At 41.6% G+C, this 15845-nt stretch overlaps 1 protein-coding gene across 5 annotated transcripts in view; it reads right to left on the bottom strand.

Moving 5' to 3' along the window:
• DPF3 (double PHD fingers 3) overlaps window positions 1-15845 on the bottom strand; it is a 717329-nt gene that overhangs the window by 36406 nt on the left and 665078 nt on the right. The gene's annotated exons all lie outside the window — the stretch shown is intronic.

Here is a 15845-nt window from a genome sequence, read left to right as displayed (position 1 = left end):
ACTTTCCAACGGAAAATGTGCGATCAGATTGCGTTGTTGGAAAATACGATCGTGTGTGGGCTCCATCAGACTTTTTCCGTCGTAATTTCCTGACACACAATGTTTGGTAGCTGGATCTAAAATTTTCCGACAACAAAATCCGATCGTTTAAATTCCGATTGAGTGTAGACAATTCCAACAAAGTGCCACGCATGCTCAGAATAAATTACGAGAAGAAAGCTATTGGGTACTGGCCCATTTATAGTCCTGTTGTACGTCACCGCGTTCTGAACTATCAGATTTTCCGACAACTTTGTGCAACCGTGTGTATGCAAGATAAGTTTTGGCCAAAATCCATCTGAAAAAATCCAACGGATTTTGTCGGCAGAAAGTGCGACAGTGGGTACAGGGCATTAGTGTTCTGTGTCATCAAAAAATTAGAATTTTCTTTTATTTTATATTTTAATAATCCCAGAAAGCAAGGATAACTTGACACAAATTTGTGGCAGTGTTGAATTGTAATTCTGTTAACTTGCTGCACATTTTCACTGGCAAGTTGTAAACTTGCAGAGCACTTGAAGCACGGGTTATAGTTGACAAATTTTCCAATTTGTAGAAAATTTGCGTGGCAAGTCTTTAGCAAGAGCAAAGCTGCATTGGTCTACAGCAAGAGCTCTGCAAATGTACAGCACACAATTCAGCCACAGTGACCCCTGTGGTGGGATGGGTATTGCACAAAATAACTGAACCAGAACTTGCAGAATGTTTGCAAAGAAAGTTGATCTAGAATCATGCAAGTCATGACAAGCAAGCATGTACTCCTAAAATGTTAGAGACAATGCTACTTTGCCAATGCAGAGTGACATTGTCAGTGCTGAAGGACCCCCCCCCCCCCCGAATACTTACCCTGCCTGCACTCCCTTCCTGCTCCTTAGTCTATTGCAGCCACACTGAAATCTGTCTTCAACTCTTCCCCCAATCACCCACATTTCAATCTCTTGTTCATTTGACAGAGCTAGGTTGAGCGCTATCACAAGGAGGTAGGTCACATACTCCCCATACCCAAAAGTGTCACCAGTTGCAATGGAGGAAGGATGAGTGAAGAAGCATGGGGTAAGGTGAGCCCTTCTTACCACTTCAGCCCCGGACCAATTAACAGCCTAAGGACCAGAGGTCTTTTTACAATTTCGCACTGCACTGCTTTAACTGGTAATTGCGCGGTCATGCAATGTTGTACCCAAACGAAATTTGCGTCCTTTTCTTCCCACAAATAGAGCTTTCTTTTGGTGGTATTTTATTGCCTCTGCGATTTTTATTTTTTGCGATATAAATGGAAAAAGACCAAAAATTTTGAGAAAAAATATATTTTCTACTTTTTGTTATAAGAGAAATCGAATAAACTAAATTTTAGTCATACATTTAGGGCAAAATGTATTCAGCCACATGTCTTTAGTAAAAAAAATGTCAATAAGCGTATATTTTTTGGTTTGCGCAAAAGTTATAGCGTCTACAAACTAGAGTACATTTTCTGGAATTTACACAGCTTTTAATTTATGACTGCCTATCTCATTTCTTGAGGTGCTAAAATGGCAGGGCAGTACAAACCCCCCCCCCAAATGACCCCATTTTGGAAAGTAGACACCCCAAGGAAATTTATGAGAGGCATGTTGAGCCCATTGAATATTTTTTTTTTTTGTCCCAAGTGATTGAATAATGACACAAAAAAAAAAAAGTTTACAAAAAGTTGTCACTAAATGATATATTGCTCACACATGCCATAGTTATATGTGGAATTGCACCCCAAAATATATTCTGCTGCTTCTCCTAAGTACGGGGATACCACATATGTGGGACTTTTTGGAAGTCTAGCCGCGTACGGCACCCCGAAAACCAATCACTGCCTTCAGGGTTTCTAAGGGTGCAAATTTTTGATTTCACTCCTCACTACCTATCACAGTTTTGAAGGCCATAAAATGCCAAAATAACACAAAACACCCCCAAATTACCACATTTTGGAAAGTAGACACCCCAAGCTATTTACTGAGAGGCATGTTGAGTCCATGAAATATTTTATATTTTGCCACAAGTTGCAGGAATATTAAAAAAAAATTTTGCACAAAGTTGTCACTAAATGATATATTGCTCACACATGCTATGGGCATAAGTCAAGTTACACCCCAAAATAAATTCTGCTGCTTCTCCCGAGTACAGGGATACCACATGTGGGGGACTTTTTGGGAGCCTAGCCACGTACTGGACCCCGAAAACCAAGCACTGCCTTCCGGAATTTAAATATAAAACGCTACCAAAAAAAACTGGTAGCGATCGCAGGGATCAGGCCTGACTCTACGAACGCTGCAGTTATGTGTTTAGTGTTTTGTAAGTGACAGCGATCGATCGATACTGCACTTGGGTGGGCTGGGCGGAGGGGCAAAACGCAGGTGCTAGCAGGTATCTGGGCTGATCCCGCTAACAATGCGTTTTTTTGGAACCCTAAACTGCTGGGGACGCTAGTATAGATCTGATCAGATCAGATATTGATCTGTTCAGATTCTATACCACTACGGGAGGTTTATGATTTGCACGTGGGTGTTAGCGGTACTGGCACTAACCTAGCGCTGCCTGGGGTGACGCAGACCCTGACCCTAAAACCTAATTGATATCACCCGCCGGGTGATCAGGGGGTTAAACCTTTATTGGGTAATAAATGGTGGGTGCCCTGATGCTATAAAAAGCAAACTAACTAACCAGAGTCACCCGTAACACTTATACGGTGATCACTGGTGAAAGGGTTAACTAGGGGCAATCAGGGGGTTAAAATTTTTATTAGGTAGTATATGGGGGTCCCTGGCGCTATATAAAAACCTGACGGGGAACCTAAATAACTAACTGGCTAACCAGCGTCACCAGTGACACTTATACTGTGATCGCTGGTGAAAGGGTTAACTAGGGGCAATCAGAGGGTTAAAACAATTATTGGGTAGTATATGGGGGTACCTAGTGCTATAAAAACCTGGCGGTGAACCTAAAAAAATAACTAGCTACCTAGTGACACTAATGCAGCGATCAGAAAAATGATCGCTTAGTGACACTGGCAAAAGGGCGTGAAAGGGTTAATTAGGGGCAATCAGGGGGTTAAAACCATTATTGGGTAGTATATCGGGGTACCTAGCGCTATAAAAACCTGGCGGTGAACCTAAAAAAATAACTAGCTACCTAGCGACACTAATGCAGCGATCAGAAAAATGATCGCTTAGTGACACTGGCAAAAGGGGGTGAAAGGGTTAACTCTAAGGGCAATCAGGGGGTTAAATCTTTATTGGGGGGTGGTAGGGGGCTACCCTGGACCTAAAACTAACTGCCCTGACAGTTTTTACTTTTACAACTGACACTGAATGCAGTGATCAGTAAATAAATGATCACTGCAATCCGTGACACTGTGACTGGGGGGGACATCGGGGGGCGATCGGGGGGGGGGTGATCGGGGGGGGGGGGTTGTGTGCCTATGTGTTATTTAGTGTCAGTGTAGTGTTTGGTGCAGACTTACTGTGTCCTCTCCTCGTAGTCCGGTCAATAAGACCGCCCCGAGGAGAATGACATCACTTCCTCCCTGCCTGTGTATACAATACACAGTGGGAGGAAGCTTCTCATTCGCCAGGAGCGATCGAGAGGGGATGGCCAGAAACCAACGGCCATCCCCTCATCCCGGATCGCTCCTGAAGCGAAACGGACCGCTGCATCCAGCGGGAGGGGGTCCGATCGGACCCCCCACCCGCTGGAAGGCAAGCATGTGACTGTACATGCCATTGTAATGACGTACAATGGCATGCGGCGGTCGTTAAGTGGTTATAAACACTGTAGTGGTAAAAAGCATTGACATTCCTAAGAAAGTGAAGAACTGTTCTTCTATTTCATGAGGTAATCATAACTGATGTCCTCAAATTCTTGGGGACCCCTCTCAAAACACCAGCCAGGATATGAGAGGCTCTGTCAATTTCTGCACCTTTGAATATAGTAATAAAACCATGTTGGTGTTTTTTTTGTTTCTTGGTTAACTTTTATATTGTCAGGACTATTGGGGTTAAAAGTCCTAAGGCCTGTATATTATATATTTTTCATATATATTTTATGAACAACTGGGAGGTTACTTTGTTAAAAAAATAAATAAAAAAATTTAAAGTTGAGCCTAAGTTCTCTGTCTTTAGAGAAGAAATCTTTTGTAAGACTCTGGACTCCTTGCATATCAGTTTTTAAGTCGTACATTTAAGGTCTGGACACTTAGTAAAATAAACAAGATAAGGGTACCCTGAACTCAGACTTAAATTTTATTGCCGGGAGTTAGAAATAAAAGAGGGCTTATTCACAAATGAAACATATTATGATATACAAGTAATCATATTAACATAAGTTCTCAATATGGTATTATCACATGACATTATAGTAATTATATGCATGATTATGTGAATCATTTTACACATATTGGTTTATGTATTTTATTAATAATTTTCTTTCATATTTTCATAATGTATTGTTTGAATATTCATAAAACCCATTAATGCATTTATATTATTATAAGGGTTCCAAATATGGAATCCTATGAAAAGTTTGAGTTCTATTATTGAAAATATTCATAAATAGCTATTACACTTTTAATCAGAAGCATGACTTCATTTTCAAGGTATTTAGAACAGTAGTTAAATGCGTGGGTTAAATTCATGTAGAAGGCATAAATCTCAGTTTTAGCCAAGAAGTCTACCAAATTTGACACAAGTGTCAGCTATAGATAATTTCATACTTTTCTGCTAAGCTCAAGTCAAAAAGGTTGTTCAGGTATTAGAATAAAGTAATTTCTAATTCAATACCCCCCCCCCCCCTTCGGCAATGGCAAAGGAAACAACAATTTCATCTATAAGGGTTATCCAGGAAATTACGAGTGTTTTATGTCACTCATGACGTGAAAGCCATTTCCACACCCATATTCTAGGGGGGGAAAAAGTTTATACACATAGTTGAAGGGAAGACTGAAAGCAGAAGGGAGCCTGATTAGAATTTTTTGGTATGAAAAGAATCTTGGAAGACGAGGCAAAGGAGAGAGAGCAGAGATGTAGGAATGTTGGAGAAGTCCTGTGGGACACCTAACTTGATGCTTCTTAAAACAACAAAGTTGTTAAGCCCTGGTAAAGTATTAATCTTTTAATTTTCACTTTTTGGGTAATTGAAGTTGTTTGAGCATATGCTTAACCAATCCAATCAATATTGGCAGTTCAGTTTTGAAGTGAATTGAATTGTAACTGCAGTATGGATTGGTTTCACATTTAAACCAAGAGAGATACATATATTGTTATGTCTCACAAAACTGACTTCAAAGTCTAATGCCCTGTACACGGTCAGAAATTCAGACGGAAAAGGTCAGATTGGATTATATTGTCATAAAATCCAATCGTGTGAGGGCTCTACTGGACTTTTTCCGTTGGAAATTCAGACAGAAAAAAATTGAGCAGGATCTAAAATTTTCCGACCAAAAAATCCGATCAGACTTTTCCGATTGTTTGTCAGTCAGAATTCTCTACAAAGTGCCACATGTGCTCAGATCAAATTACAAGACCAAAGCTATTGGCTACTAGCCTCTATGTAGTCCCGTTGTATGCAACGAACGTCACCATGTTCCGAACGATCGGATTTTCCAAAAACTTTGTCCAACCGTGTGTATGCAACACCAGTTTCGGATAAAATCCATCTGAAAAAATCCAACGGATGTTGAGGTCGGAATGTCCAACCATGTGTACAGGGCATTAGAATCGGATTGGTTTTAGTACGTGTTGAACAATAGATTCATTCTAAATTTAAAAATAAGTCTTGATTAAATTATCAAGCCCTGTGCACAGTATAACATTTTGTCCGTGCATTTTTAAAGTTTAAGGTAGAAGGTCTATTTGTTTTGAGAAGGAATCACAAGTGTTAACGTCAACACCTAGTCTGTTTATATAAGTCCGTGGAGCCACAGAAAGCCATTCACTAAGAGTTACCAAGTCTAAATTGACCACGTTATCATTCAAGTATTGAAATATGGTATTTTGTAATACGAGCTTGTGATTATCATCTGTATCCCCATATATATTTGAAAGTATATACAAATTTGTATTAACAAATATATTTGATATTATTTTACACTGAATTTTTAGTTAATTCATTTTTCTTTTTTATTTATATTTTTTGCACATCGTTGTTATCTCTTTTGCTTGGTTGCATTTGTGGAAAAATTTGAAAATTTCCAGAAAACCGCAGATATTTGCATAATTCCATGAATATAATTTTGTTTTAATATTTCAGTATAAACATTATGACAATATAACTGTTCTAATAATAATCCCATCAATCTTCCATTGTCCTCTCCTGCACTGCTTCTCTTCATTCAAAATTTTGAAGAGATCAGTTTTTTTTCAGGGAATACAGAACACAGACACATTTTTAGATTTTCTAATGCTTTTATTGATGAATCAGGTGGTGGGGGGAGCATATTGTTTATATTCAACTAATCAGTTCAAAACAAATAGATTAAGTTGGATAAAACCTGCAGATAATTGGATCTATTCAATTGGATCTCCGCTGAAGCTTTGTCACCAATCCTTGTTTACACAACAACCCAAAATTTTCAAAATCAAATTGTCACAGGGACAGAAAGTGAGGTGAAATCTTCTGAACAGGGACACAGACAGCAAAATGTTACAAGGGTGTTAATCCATCCCTATGCTATCCAATAAACATTAAATAAATGTTTTATGGCTGATGTTGCACTTAAAAAATTTACCTTTTCCAACTTGCATACAAATTCAACTTAAGAACAACCCTACAGAATCTTTTTTGTAACCCAGGGACTGCCTGTAGCTAAAATGTAAAGATTGCTCTGGTCCACAGGTAGTATACCGGTGGGAAAGTTGAATTGGTTAATGTGGAAAGACAGGGAAATATCACAGCTCATATATGTTTACTGCTTTACCTGTCAAAGGATTTGTAAATCTGAATTTACTGCTTCCTGGATCACCTACCTGCCATGTTACAATCAGAAGTGAAATATGATTATTGAACCAAGACATACATGCATTGTGTAAATCACATGACTGGCTATAAGGAATTAAAACCCCATTGGCAAGAAAAACTAAAACCTATATTTCAATTGTGTATTTAGATATTTTCCTGGATCTCTGTTAAAAAAAATATCTATAGTTCTACTTTAATGTGATTGTAAAAGTAATTTTAAACATGTGTGGAAGTGCACATCTGTGATGCTTTAAAAAAAAAAAAAAAAAAAAACTTGTCCCATTTAGTATTAAGTATCACAGATGTGCTCTGCCACATATGTTTAAAATTACGTTTACAATCAAATTAAAGTAGAACTTTACAAAAAATGTTTTTTCATTTTCGATAAAGTAAAGAAGGGTTATAAACCCTGTCAGTTTTTTTGCTACCTGTGTGGTATTGAGATTTCCTGTCCCATAGCTAACACAGGACATGATCCCTGCAAATTAAATTAATGGGGATTGGGGATCACCAGAACTAGTATTCCCACTGGAAAATGTCCCCATTATTACTGTTCTGGGGACAACCCAAAATTTGACATTTTCTTTTATTCACTTTTACTGCTGCTGGAGCCCACAGTAAGTTTTTGATGTGAAGAGCAAACTATGTGATGGGGAGACTGTGGCTTGAATGGGGGACTTTTGACTTGATGGTGGGCCGCTGTTGTAAAAGGGGCTCTTATGTGATGGAGGGACCTCCTTATGCGAATTCAATTTCATCAAGGGGGTTGTCTTTGGCTCAGGTTTTCCATTGATAAGTAACGTTTATGTTTTTTACATTTTAGACTGGGATGCCTCAAAAGTTTGCATACTTTTAACTAGATGCTGACCGCCGGCTGTCAAATGACGGCCAGGCGGCGCACTTATTGTGACGGGAGGCCGTCATATGACGACCTCCCGTTTAAACAGGGAATGCGCGCGATCGTGCGCGCGCATCCCTGTTTCTTCGGTGGCGGCGTGTCACGGAGACACTGCTCGCCACCGAAGGGGGTGAACAGCCATTCGTTATGGCTGTTTACCATCACGGCCGATCACAGATGGTCACACCCCGACTGTGCACGGTGTGCGCGATCGTGAGCGTGCTGCACGTGCACGTCGGTGGCAGCGTGTTCCCCGGGAACACTGTTCGTCACCGACGCTGGTAAACAGCCATTGGCCGGCTGTTTACCCACGTGATCGGCTGTGATCCTTTCACAGCCGATCACTAAAATGTAAACAAACCGCGGTAACGAGATGTTACCGGGTTGTTCTCCTCCTCACACACCAATCGTGTGTGAGGAGGAGATTGCGGTAACATCTCGTTACCGCCTAGTGTACACCAATCACACTGATTGCCTGCCTGCCCCCCCAATAAAGAGGACCTGTCACCACCCCTCATAGTACCTGTCAATCACAGTCCATCAGAGTACCTGTCACAGTCCATCAGAGTATTTGAGTACCTGTCACAGTCCATCAGAGTATTTGAGTACCTGTCGCAGTCCTTTAGAGTACCCGAGTACCTGTCCCAGCCCATCAGAGTACCCGAGTACCTGTCCCAGCCCATCAGAGTACGAGTACCTTGCCCAGCCCATCGGAGTACCCGAGTACCTGTCCCAGCCCATCAGAGTACCCGAGTACCTTGCCCAGCCCATCGGAGTACCCGAGTACCTGTCACGGCACATCAGAGTACCTGAGTACCTGTCACGGCACACCAAAGTACCCGAGTACCTGTCACGGCACACTCGAGTACCTGTCACGGCCCATCAGGGTACCCGAGTACCTGTCACGGCCCATCAGGGTACCCGAGTACCTGTCACGGCCCATCAGGGTACCCGAGTACCTGTCACGGCCCATCAGGGTACCCGAGTACCTGTCACGGCCCATCAGGGTACCCGAGTACCTGTCACGGCCCATCAGGGTACCCGAGTACCTGTCACGGTCCATCAGGGTACCCGAGTATCTGTCACAGCCCTTCTGAGTACCCAAGTACCTGTCACAGTCCATCAGGGTACCCGAGTACCTATCACAGTCCATCAGGGTACCCGAGTACCTGTCACAGTCCATTAGAGTACCGAGTACCTGTCACAGTCCATTAGAGTACCGAGTACCTGTCACAGTCCATTAGAGTACCGAGTACCTGTCACAGCCCATCTGAGTACCCGAGTACCTGTCACAGCCCATCTGAGTACCCGAGTACCTGTCACAGCCCATCTGATTACCCGAGTACCTGTCACAGCCCATCAGGGTACCCGAGTACCTGTCACAGTCCATTAGAGTACCGAGTACCTGTCACAGTCCATTAGAGTACCGAGTACCTGTCACAGTCCATTAGAGTACCGAGTACCTGTCACAGCCCATCTGAGTACCCGAGTACCTGTCACAGCCCATCTGATTACCCGAGTACCTGTCACAGCCCATCAGGGTACCCGAGTACCTGTCACAGTCCATTAGAGTACCGAGTACCTGTCACAGTCCATTAGAGTACCGAGTACCTGTCACAGGCCATTAGAGTACCGAGTACCTGTCACAGTCCCGAGTATCTGTCACAGTCCATTAGAGTACCGAGTATCTGTCACAGTCCATTAGAGTACCGAGTATCTGTCACAGTCCATTAGAGTACCGAGTGCCTGTCACAGTCCATCAGGGTACCCGAGTACCTGTCACAGTCCATCAGGGTACCCGAGTACCTGTCACAGTCCATCTGAGTACTCGAGTACCTGTCACAGCCCATCTGAGTACCCGAGTACCTGTCACAGTTCATCTGAGTACCCGAGTACCTGTCACAGTTCATCTGAGTACTTGAGTACCTGTCACAGTTCATCTGAGTACCCGAGTACCTGTCACAGTTCATCTGAGTACCCGAGTACCTGTCACAGTTCATCTGAGTACCCGAGTACCTGTCACAGTTCATCTGAGTACCCGAGTACCTGTCACAGTCCATATGAGTACCTGTCACCGCCCTTCAGAGTACCCAAATACCAGTCACCAAACCATCAGAGTACCCGAGTACCTGTCACCAGGCCATCAGAGTACCCGAGTACCTGTCACCAGGCCATCAGAGTACCCGAGTACCTGTCACCAGGCCATCAGAGTACCCGAGTACCTGTCACCAGGCCATCAGAGTACCCGAGTACCTGTCACCAGGCCATAAGAGTACCCGAGTACCTATTTGCAGCCCATGTCTCATAGAATATACGTTGGGGTGTTTGCTTTCCAAAATGGGGTCATTTTGTGGGTAATTTCACTGTCCTGGTGGTCCAGGACCTTCAAAAGTGTGATGGGTAGGAATGAAATGTGTCATTTATGCTCCTAGAACGCCTGAACGTACTACTTCAATGTTCGGCCTCTCTATGTGGCCAGGCTGTGTAAAAGGCCTACACATGTAGTATCGCCATATTCGGGAGGAGTAGCAGAATGTATTTTGGGGTGTAATTTTTGCTATATACATGCTATGTGTTAAAAATATCTTATAAATTTACATTTTTGTGTAAAAAAAAAATGGGTTTTAATTTTTTTCCACATATTCCAAAAACTTCTGGAAAAAAATTAACCATTCAAAAGACTCATTATGCCTCACAGATTATACGTTGGGGTGTTTGCTTTCCAAAATGGGGTCATTTTATGGGAAATTCCATTGTCCTGGTACTCCAGGGCCTTCAAAAGTGTAATAGGTGGTTGAGAAATGAGATGCGTCATTTTTGCTCGTAGAACGTCTGAAGGTACTACTTCAATGTTAGTGCTCTGTATGTGGCCAGGCTGTGTAAAAGTCTCTCACACATGTGGTATCGCCGTACTCGGAAAGAGTAGCAGAATGTATTTTGGGGTGTAATTTGTTGTATGCATATGTTGTGTGTGAGAAATAACCTGATAATATGACAATTTAGTAAAAAAAATAAAAAAAATCTTCATTTTGCAAAGAATTGTGGGAAAAAATGACAACTTAAAAAAACTCACCATGCTACTTACTTAATACCTTGGGATGTCTACTTTGTAAAAAGGGGTCATTTGGGGGGTATTTGTACTTTCTTGACTTGTTAGTGTCTCAAGAAATGAGGTACACCTGATGTACTGAAGGCCTGATCAGAAGTGATCAATTTTCAGTGATTGGCACCATAGTTTGTAGACTCTATAACTTTCACAAAGACCAAATAATATATACTAATGTGGGTTATTTTTTACCAAAGATATGTAGCAGTATAAATTTTGGCCAAAATTTATGAAGAAAAATTACTAATTAGCAAAAATTTATGACAGAAACAAAGAAAAAGGCATTTTTTTCACAAAATTTACGTTTTATTTTATTTATAGCACAAAAAATAAAAAACCCACTGGTGATTAAATACCACTAAAAGAAAGCTCTATTTGTGTGGAAAAAGACGCAAGTTTCATATGGATACAGTGTTGGATGACTGAGTAATTGTCATTCAAACTGTGAGAGCGCTGAAAGCTGAAAATTGGTCTGGTCAGGAAGGGGGTGTAACTGCACTGTATTGAGGTGGTTAACCACTTGGGACCCGCGCTATAGCTGAATGACGGCTACAGCGCGGATCTCCTTTTCCGGGACTACGTCTATTGACGTAGTCCCGTGCATGAGCGGCCTGTGCGCCCCCTGAGGGGCGCGCGCGGCGCGCTCTGCGATCGGCGAGTCTATGAGACTCGCCTGATCACCGATCCGTGCAAGGGGTCGATCCCGACCCCTTATCACGTGATTAGCTGTCAGCCAATGACAGCTGATCATGTGATATAACGGAGCCGGTAATCGGCTATTATTCCTCCTCGCGCTGTCAGCGCGAGGAGAAAAAAAAAAGCCGATCACCGGCGGCAGTGATCGGGACATCAGTCCCGATCACGGCCAGCCCTGCTAGTGCCCACCTGCCCCCTGCCAGTGCCCACCTGCCCCCTGCCAGTGTCACATTAATAAAAAGTAAGTGCCCCCCGTCAGTGCCACCTAGCAGTGCCCACAGTGCCACCCAGCAGTGCCCACAGTGCCCACAATCTGCTCAACAAAGGTGCTGCACCCCAGTGTCACATATCCGTGCCCATCAGTGCCGCCCATCAGTGCCACCTATCAGAGCCACCTATCAGTGCCACCTATCAGTGCCCATCAGTCCCATCTATCAGTGGTACCTATCAGTGCCCATCCGTGCCACCCATCTTTGCCCATCAGTGCCACCTTATCTGTGCCCATCGGTGCCACCTTAACTATGCCTATCAGTGCCCACCAGTGCAGCCCATCAGTGCCCACCAATGCAGCCCATCAGTGTCCACCAATGCAGCCCATCAGTGCCCACCAATGCAGCCTATCAGTGCCGCCTCATCAGCGTACTTCAATGAAGGAGAAAAATGACCCGTTTGCAAAATTTTATAACAAACTATTAAACATGATTTTTTTTTTTTGCATCTTTTTTTGTTTAGCAAAAAATAAAACTCCCAGCTGTAATTAAATACCACCAAAAGAAAGCTCTATTTGTGGGGAAAAAATGATAAAAATTTCATTTGGGTACAGTGTTGTATGCCCGCGCAATTGTCATTCAAAGTGCATCAGCGCTGAAAGCTGAAAATTGGTCTGGGACTGAGGGGGGTTTAAGTGCCCAGTAAGCAAGTGGTTAAAGAGTAATCTGATTGAGAAAAGGCTGAGAAATGCTGTGCTATAGAAGGTATGCTGTAATAATTTTCCATGCATATAACATGAAAACAGGAAAAAATTTATTGCGCTAACCCCAAAAGTAAAAATTAGTGCATAAACCAGCAGCTACATACGATTGTACCAAATTCATATAAAACTCCAACAATATAATGTAGCGCTAAAAACAGGCTGTGAAAAGCACTTGTGACAAATAGTGAAAAAGAAAAGAAAATTTATGAATAAAAGACCAACTATTCAGTAAGTACAAAAAGTCTTTAGAGTCCTCACAGGACAAGCATTGTGATAAATTGCATAAAATAAACGCTAGAAGGTGATCATAAAGACATCTTGAAGCAGTGGATCTCCGTAGGTCTACCAGCCATTGAAATTCCCGGAGGTCCTCTTCTCATAGGAGGAATGATCCGTATCGTCCCCAAGGTGCCTGTTTCTCCAGGGTCCCGATGGAATGGACGGAAAAGAAGCTCAACTCCAACAAAAAACAGAAATGGTGAGTGACTCCAAACTCGTATAGAAGACCACATAAAGGACAAAAAAGAACAGCTTCCCATAGTGTAGATGAAAAATATCGAATGGCTGTTTATTGGCATAAACTCAGCAAATACAAAATGTATAAAATATTTAAAATAAACATAAAAAGCGTGATCACATAAAAAAAGGAATACAGGGAACATGACTACCGCGACCTACGCGTTTCGTCCCATAGGACTTCAACAGGGGCAGATTGGGGACGATACGTATCATTCCTTCTATGACCAGAGGACCTCCGGGAATTTCAATGGCTGGTAGACCTACGGAGATCCACCTATCTTTATATGCACTTATGACCTCATGGTTCTGGTAAGAGTACCCATCTTGTTTACTTTCACCGGGAATCCACTGCTTCAAGATGTCTTTATGATCACCTTCTAGCGTTTATTTTATGCGATTTATCACAATTCTTGTCCTCTGAGGACTCTAAAGACTTTTTGTACTTACTGAATAGTTGGACTTTTATTCATATATTTTCTTTTCTTTTTCACTATTTGTCACAAGTGCTTTTCACGGCCTGTTTTTAGCGCTACATTATATTGTTGGAGCATGCATATAACATGCAAGATCAATTCTCTAGGGCCACTGATTTATTAGAGTAGAAGCCAACAACTGGTAAGTTCGCTTGCTCCTCTCAAAGAATTTCATGCCTGCATAGGTTCATTTTTACCAATGCAGGCCGGGACAAGGCATAGACTTGACAGATCCAGGCTACTATAGACCTTTTTTTTTTTGCAAACAAACAAAAGTTAAACAGAAAAATCTGTTATACAACATCCAATAAAATCGAATTTCTTTATAAATTTAAGCCAAAATGTATTCTGCTACATATCTTTGGTAAAAAAAAAGTATATTTGCGTGAAAGCTATAGGGTCTACAAACTATGATGTGTGTATGAGATGTATATATATAAAAAATCTCATCTCTTGAGTCTCCTAAAATGAAAAGTAGACAGTCTCAGCTATTTAGTAAGAGGCAAGGCAAGTTTTTTGAAGTTTGTAATTTATTGTCACAATTTTTTGGAAAACTACATTTTTTTTTTGTTTTTTTTAACGTACTGTCATCAGTGCAGTACAGCATCATCATATGACTGGAGTGGCAGTGATCAGAGATATACTTGACTGGTGAATGTATGTTAACCACTTCAATACCGCACATAGTCATATGACGTCCTTGACTTTGTGCGGGGATATCTGAATGATGCCTGCAGCTACAGGCATCATTCAGATATCATTCTTTCCAGCCAGCGATTCTGTGCACGATAAGAATGATCTATAGTGGCAGTTCTGATGCTTCATTTTTCTTATACCATCGGGGGCCCGGAGAAAGAAGCAGAGGCTCCGACGGTCATAGAGGTGACTGGTGACCATCTGGTCACCAGAAATCTCTATCGTCGTCATCTGGCGCCAGCCGATTCTTTCTCTGGGTTCCCGGATGTAAACAATGCCACAATCGTAGTTGTCAGCATGAGATCAGTAAAAAAAAATTCTCGATCTTATGCTTTCCAACTTGGAGGAAAGATGTGGGGTCTTATTGACCCTGTATCTCTCCATAAACAGGACCTGTCACAATAGATTCCTATTACAAGGGATGTTTACATCCCTTGTAATAAGAATAAAAGTGATCAAAAAAATAAAAATTTAAAAAAAGTGTAAAAATAAAAAAAATTAAGTAAAATACATTTTTTATTTTTTTTTAAAACACCCCTGTTCCCGGTAGCTTGCACTTAGAAGCGAACACACATGCAAGTCCTGCCAACATATGTAAACGCCGTTCAAATCACACATGTGAGGTCTCGCCGCGTTCGTGTGCAACAATTCTAGCACTAGACCTCCCCTGTAACTCTAAATGGGTAACCTGTAAAAGTGTGCGCAATTTTAAAGAGTGACATGTTAGGTATCAATTTACTTAGCGGAACATCATCTTTCACATTATACAAAAAATTGGACTAACTTTACTGTTTTATTTTTTAATTCATGATACATTTTTTTTCTCAAAAAAAGGAGTTTGAAAAATTATTGCGCAAATACCATGAGCGATAAAAAGACAATGACCACCATTTTATTCCCTAGGGTGTCTGCTAAAAAAACATATATAATGTTTGGGGGTTCTGAGTAATTTTCTAGGAAAAAAATGAGAGCGTGCAAGAATAGGCCCGGTATTGAAGTGGTTTAAAAAAAAAACATTTTATTTATTTTAATTTTTTTTTTTACATACTTTTATCAAAGCAGTAACACTGTACTACACTGGAGGGGGGGGGGGGTTGATCGGGGACTTTTTTTATTTTTTTACACATTGCTGTTAGTGATAATCACAGCAATGTTTTGAACTACCATTAATGGGTTACGTTCATAACAGCTGTGATTACTATTGTGATGCTGTGACTGACCCACAGCTATCACATGGTACAGGTACCATGTGATAGTTGTGGGCCAATCACAGCATAATAATACTAAGCACAGCTGTTATGATTGAAACCCATTTATAACAGTTGTGTTTACATTGTGATCATGTCACACCCCAGCCACTCAAATTGTACTGGGAGTTGCAATCTACTGTGTCCGGTGAACACAGCAGTTGCGGGAATGGCACACTGCATGCCCCAGGGGTTTGCTGGTGCACATGCGCAGGGCAAT

This window comes from Lithobates pipiens, unplaced genomic scaffold (genome assembly GCF_037356315.1).
Source record: "Lithobates pipiens isolate NorthernLeopardFrog02 unplaced genomic scaffold, aLitPip1_a1.2 Scaffold_30, whole genome shotgun sequence".
Taxonomy (NCBI): Eukaryota; Metazoa; Chordata; class Amphibia; order Anura; family Ranidae; genus Lithobates; species Lithobates pipiens.
This window is presented reverse-complemented; position numbering and strand designations above follow the sequence as displayed.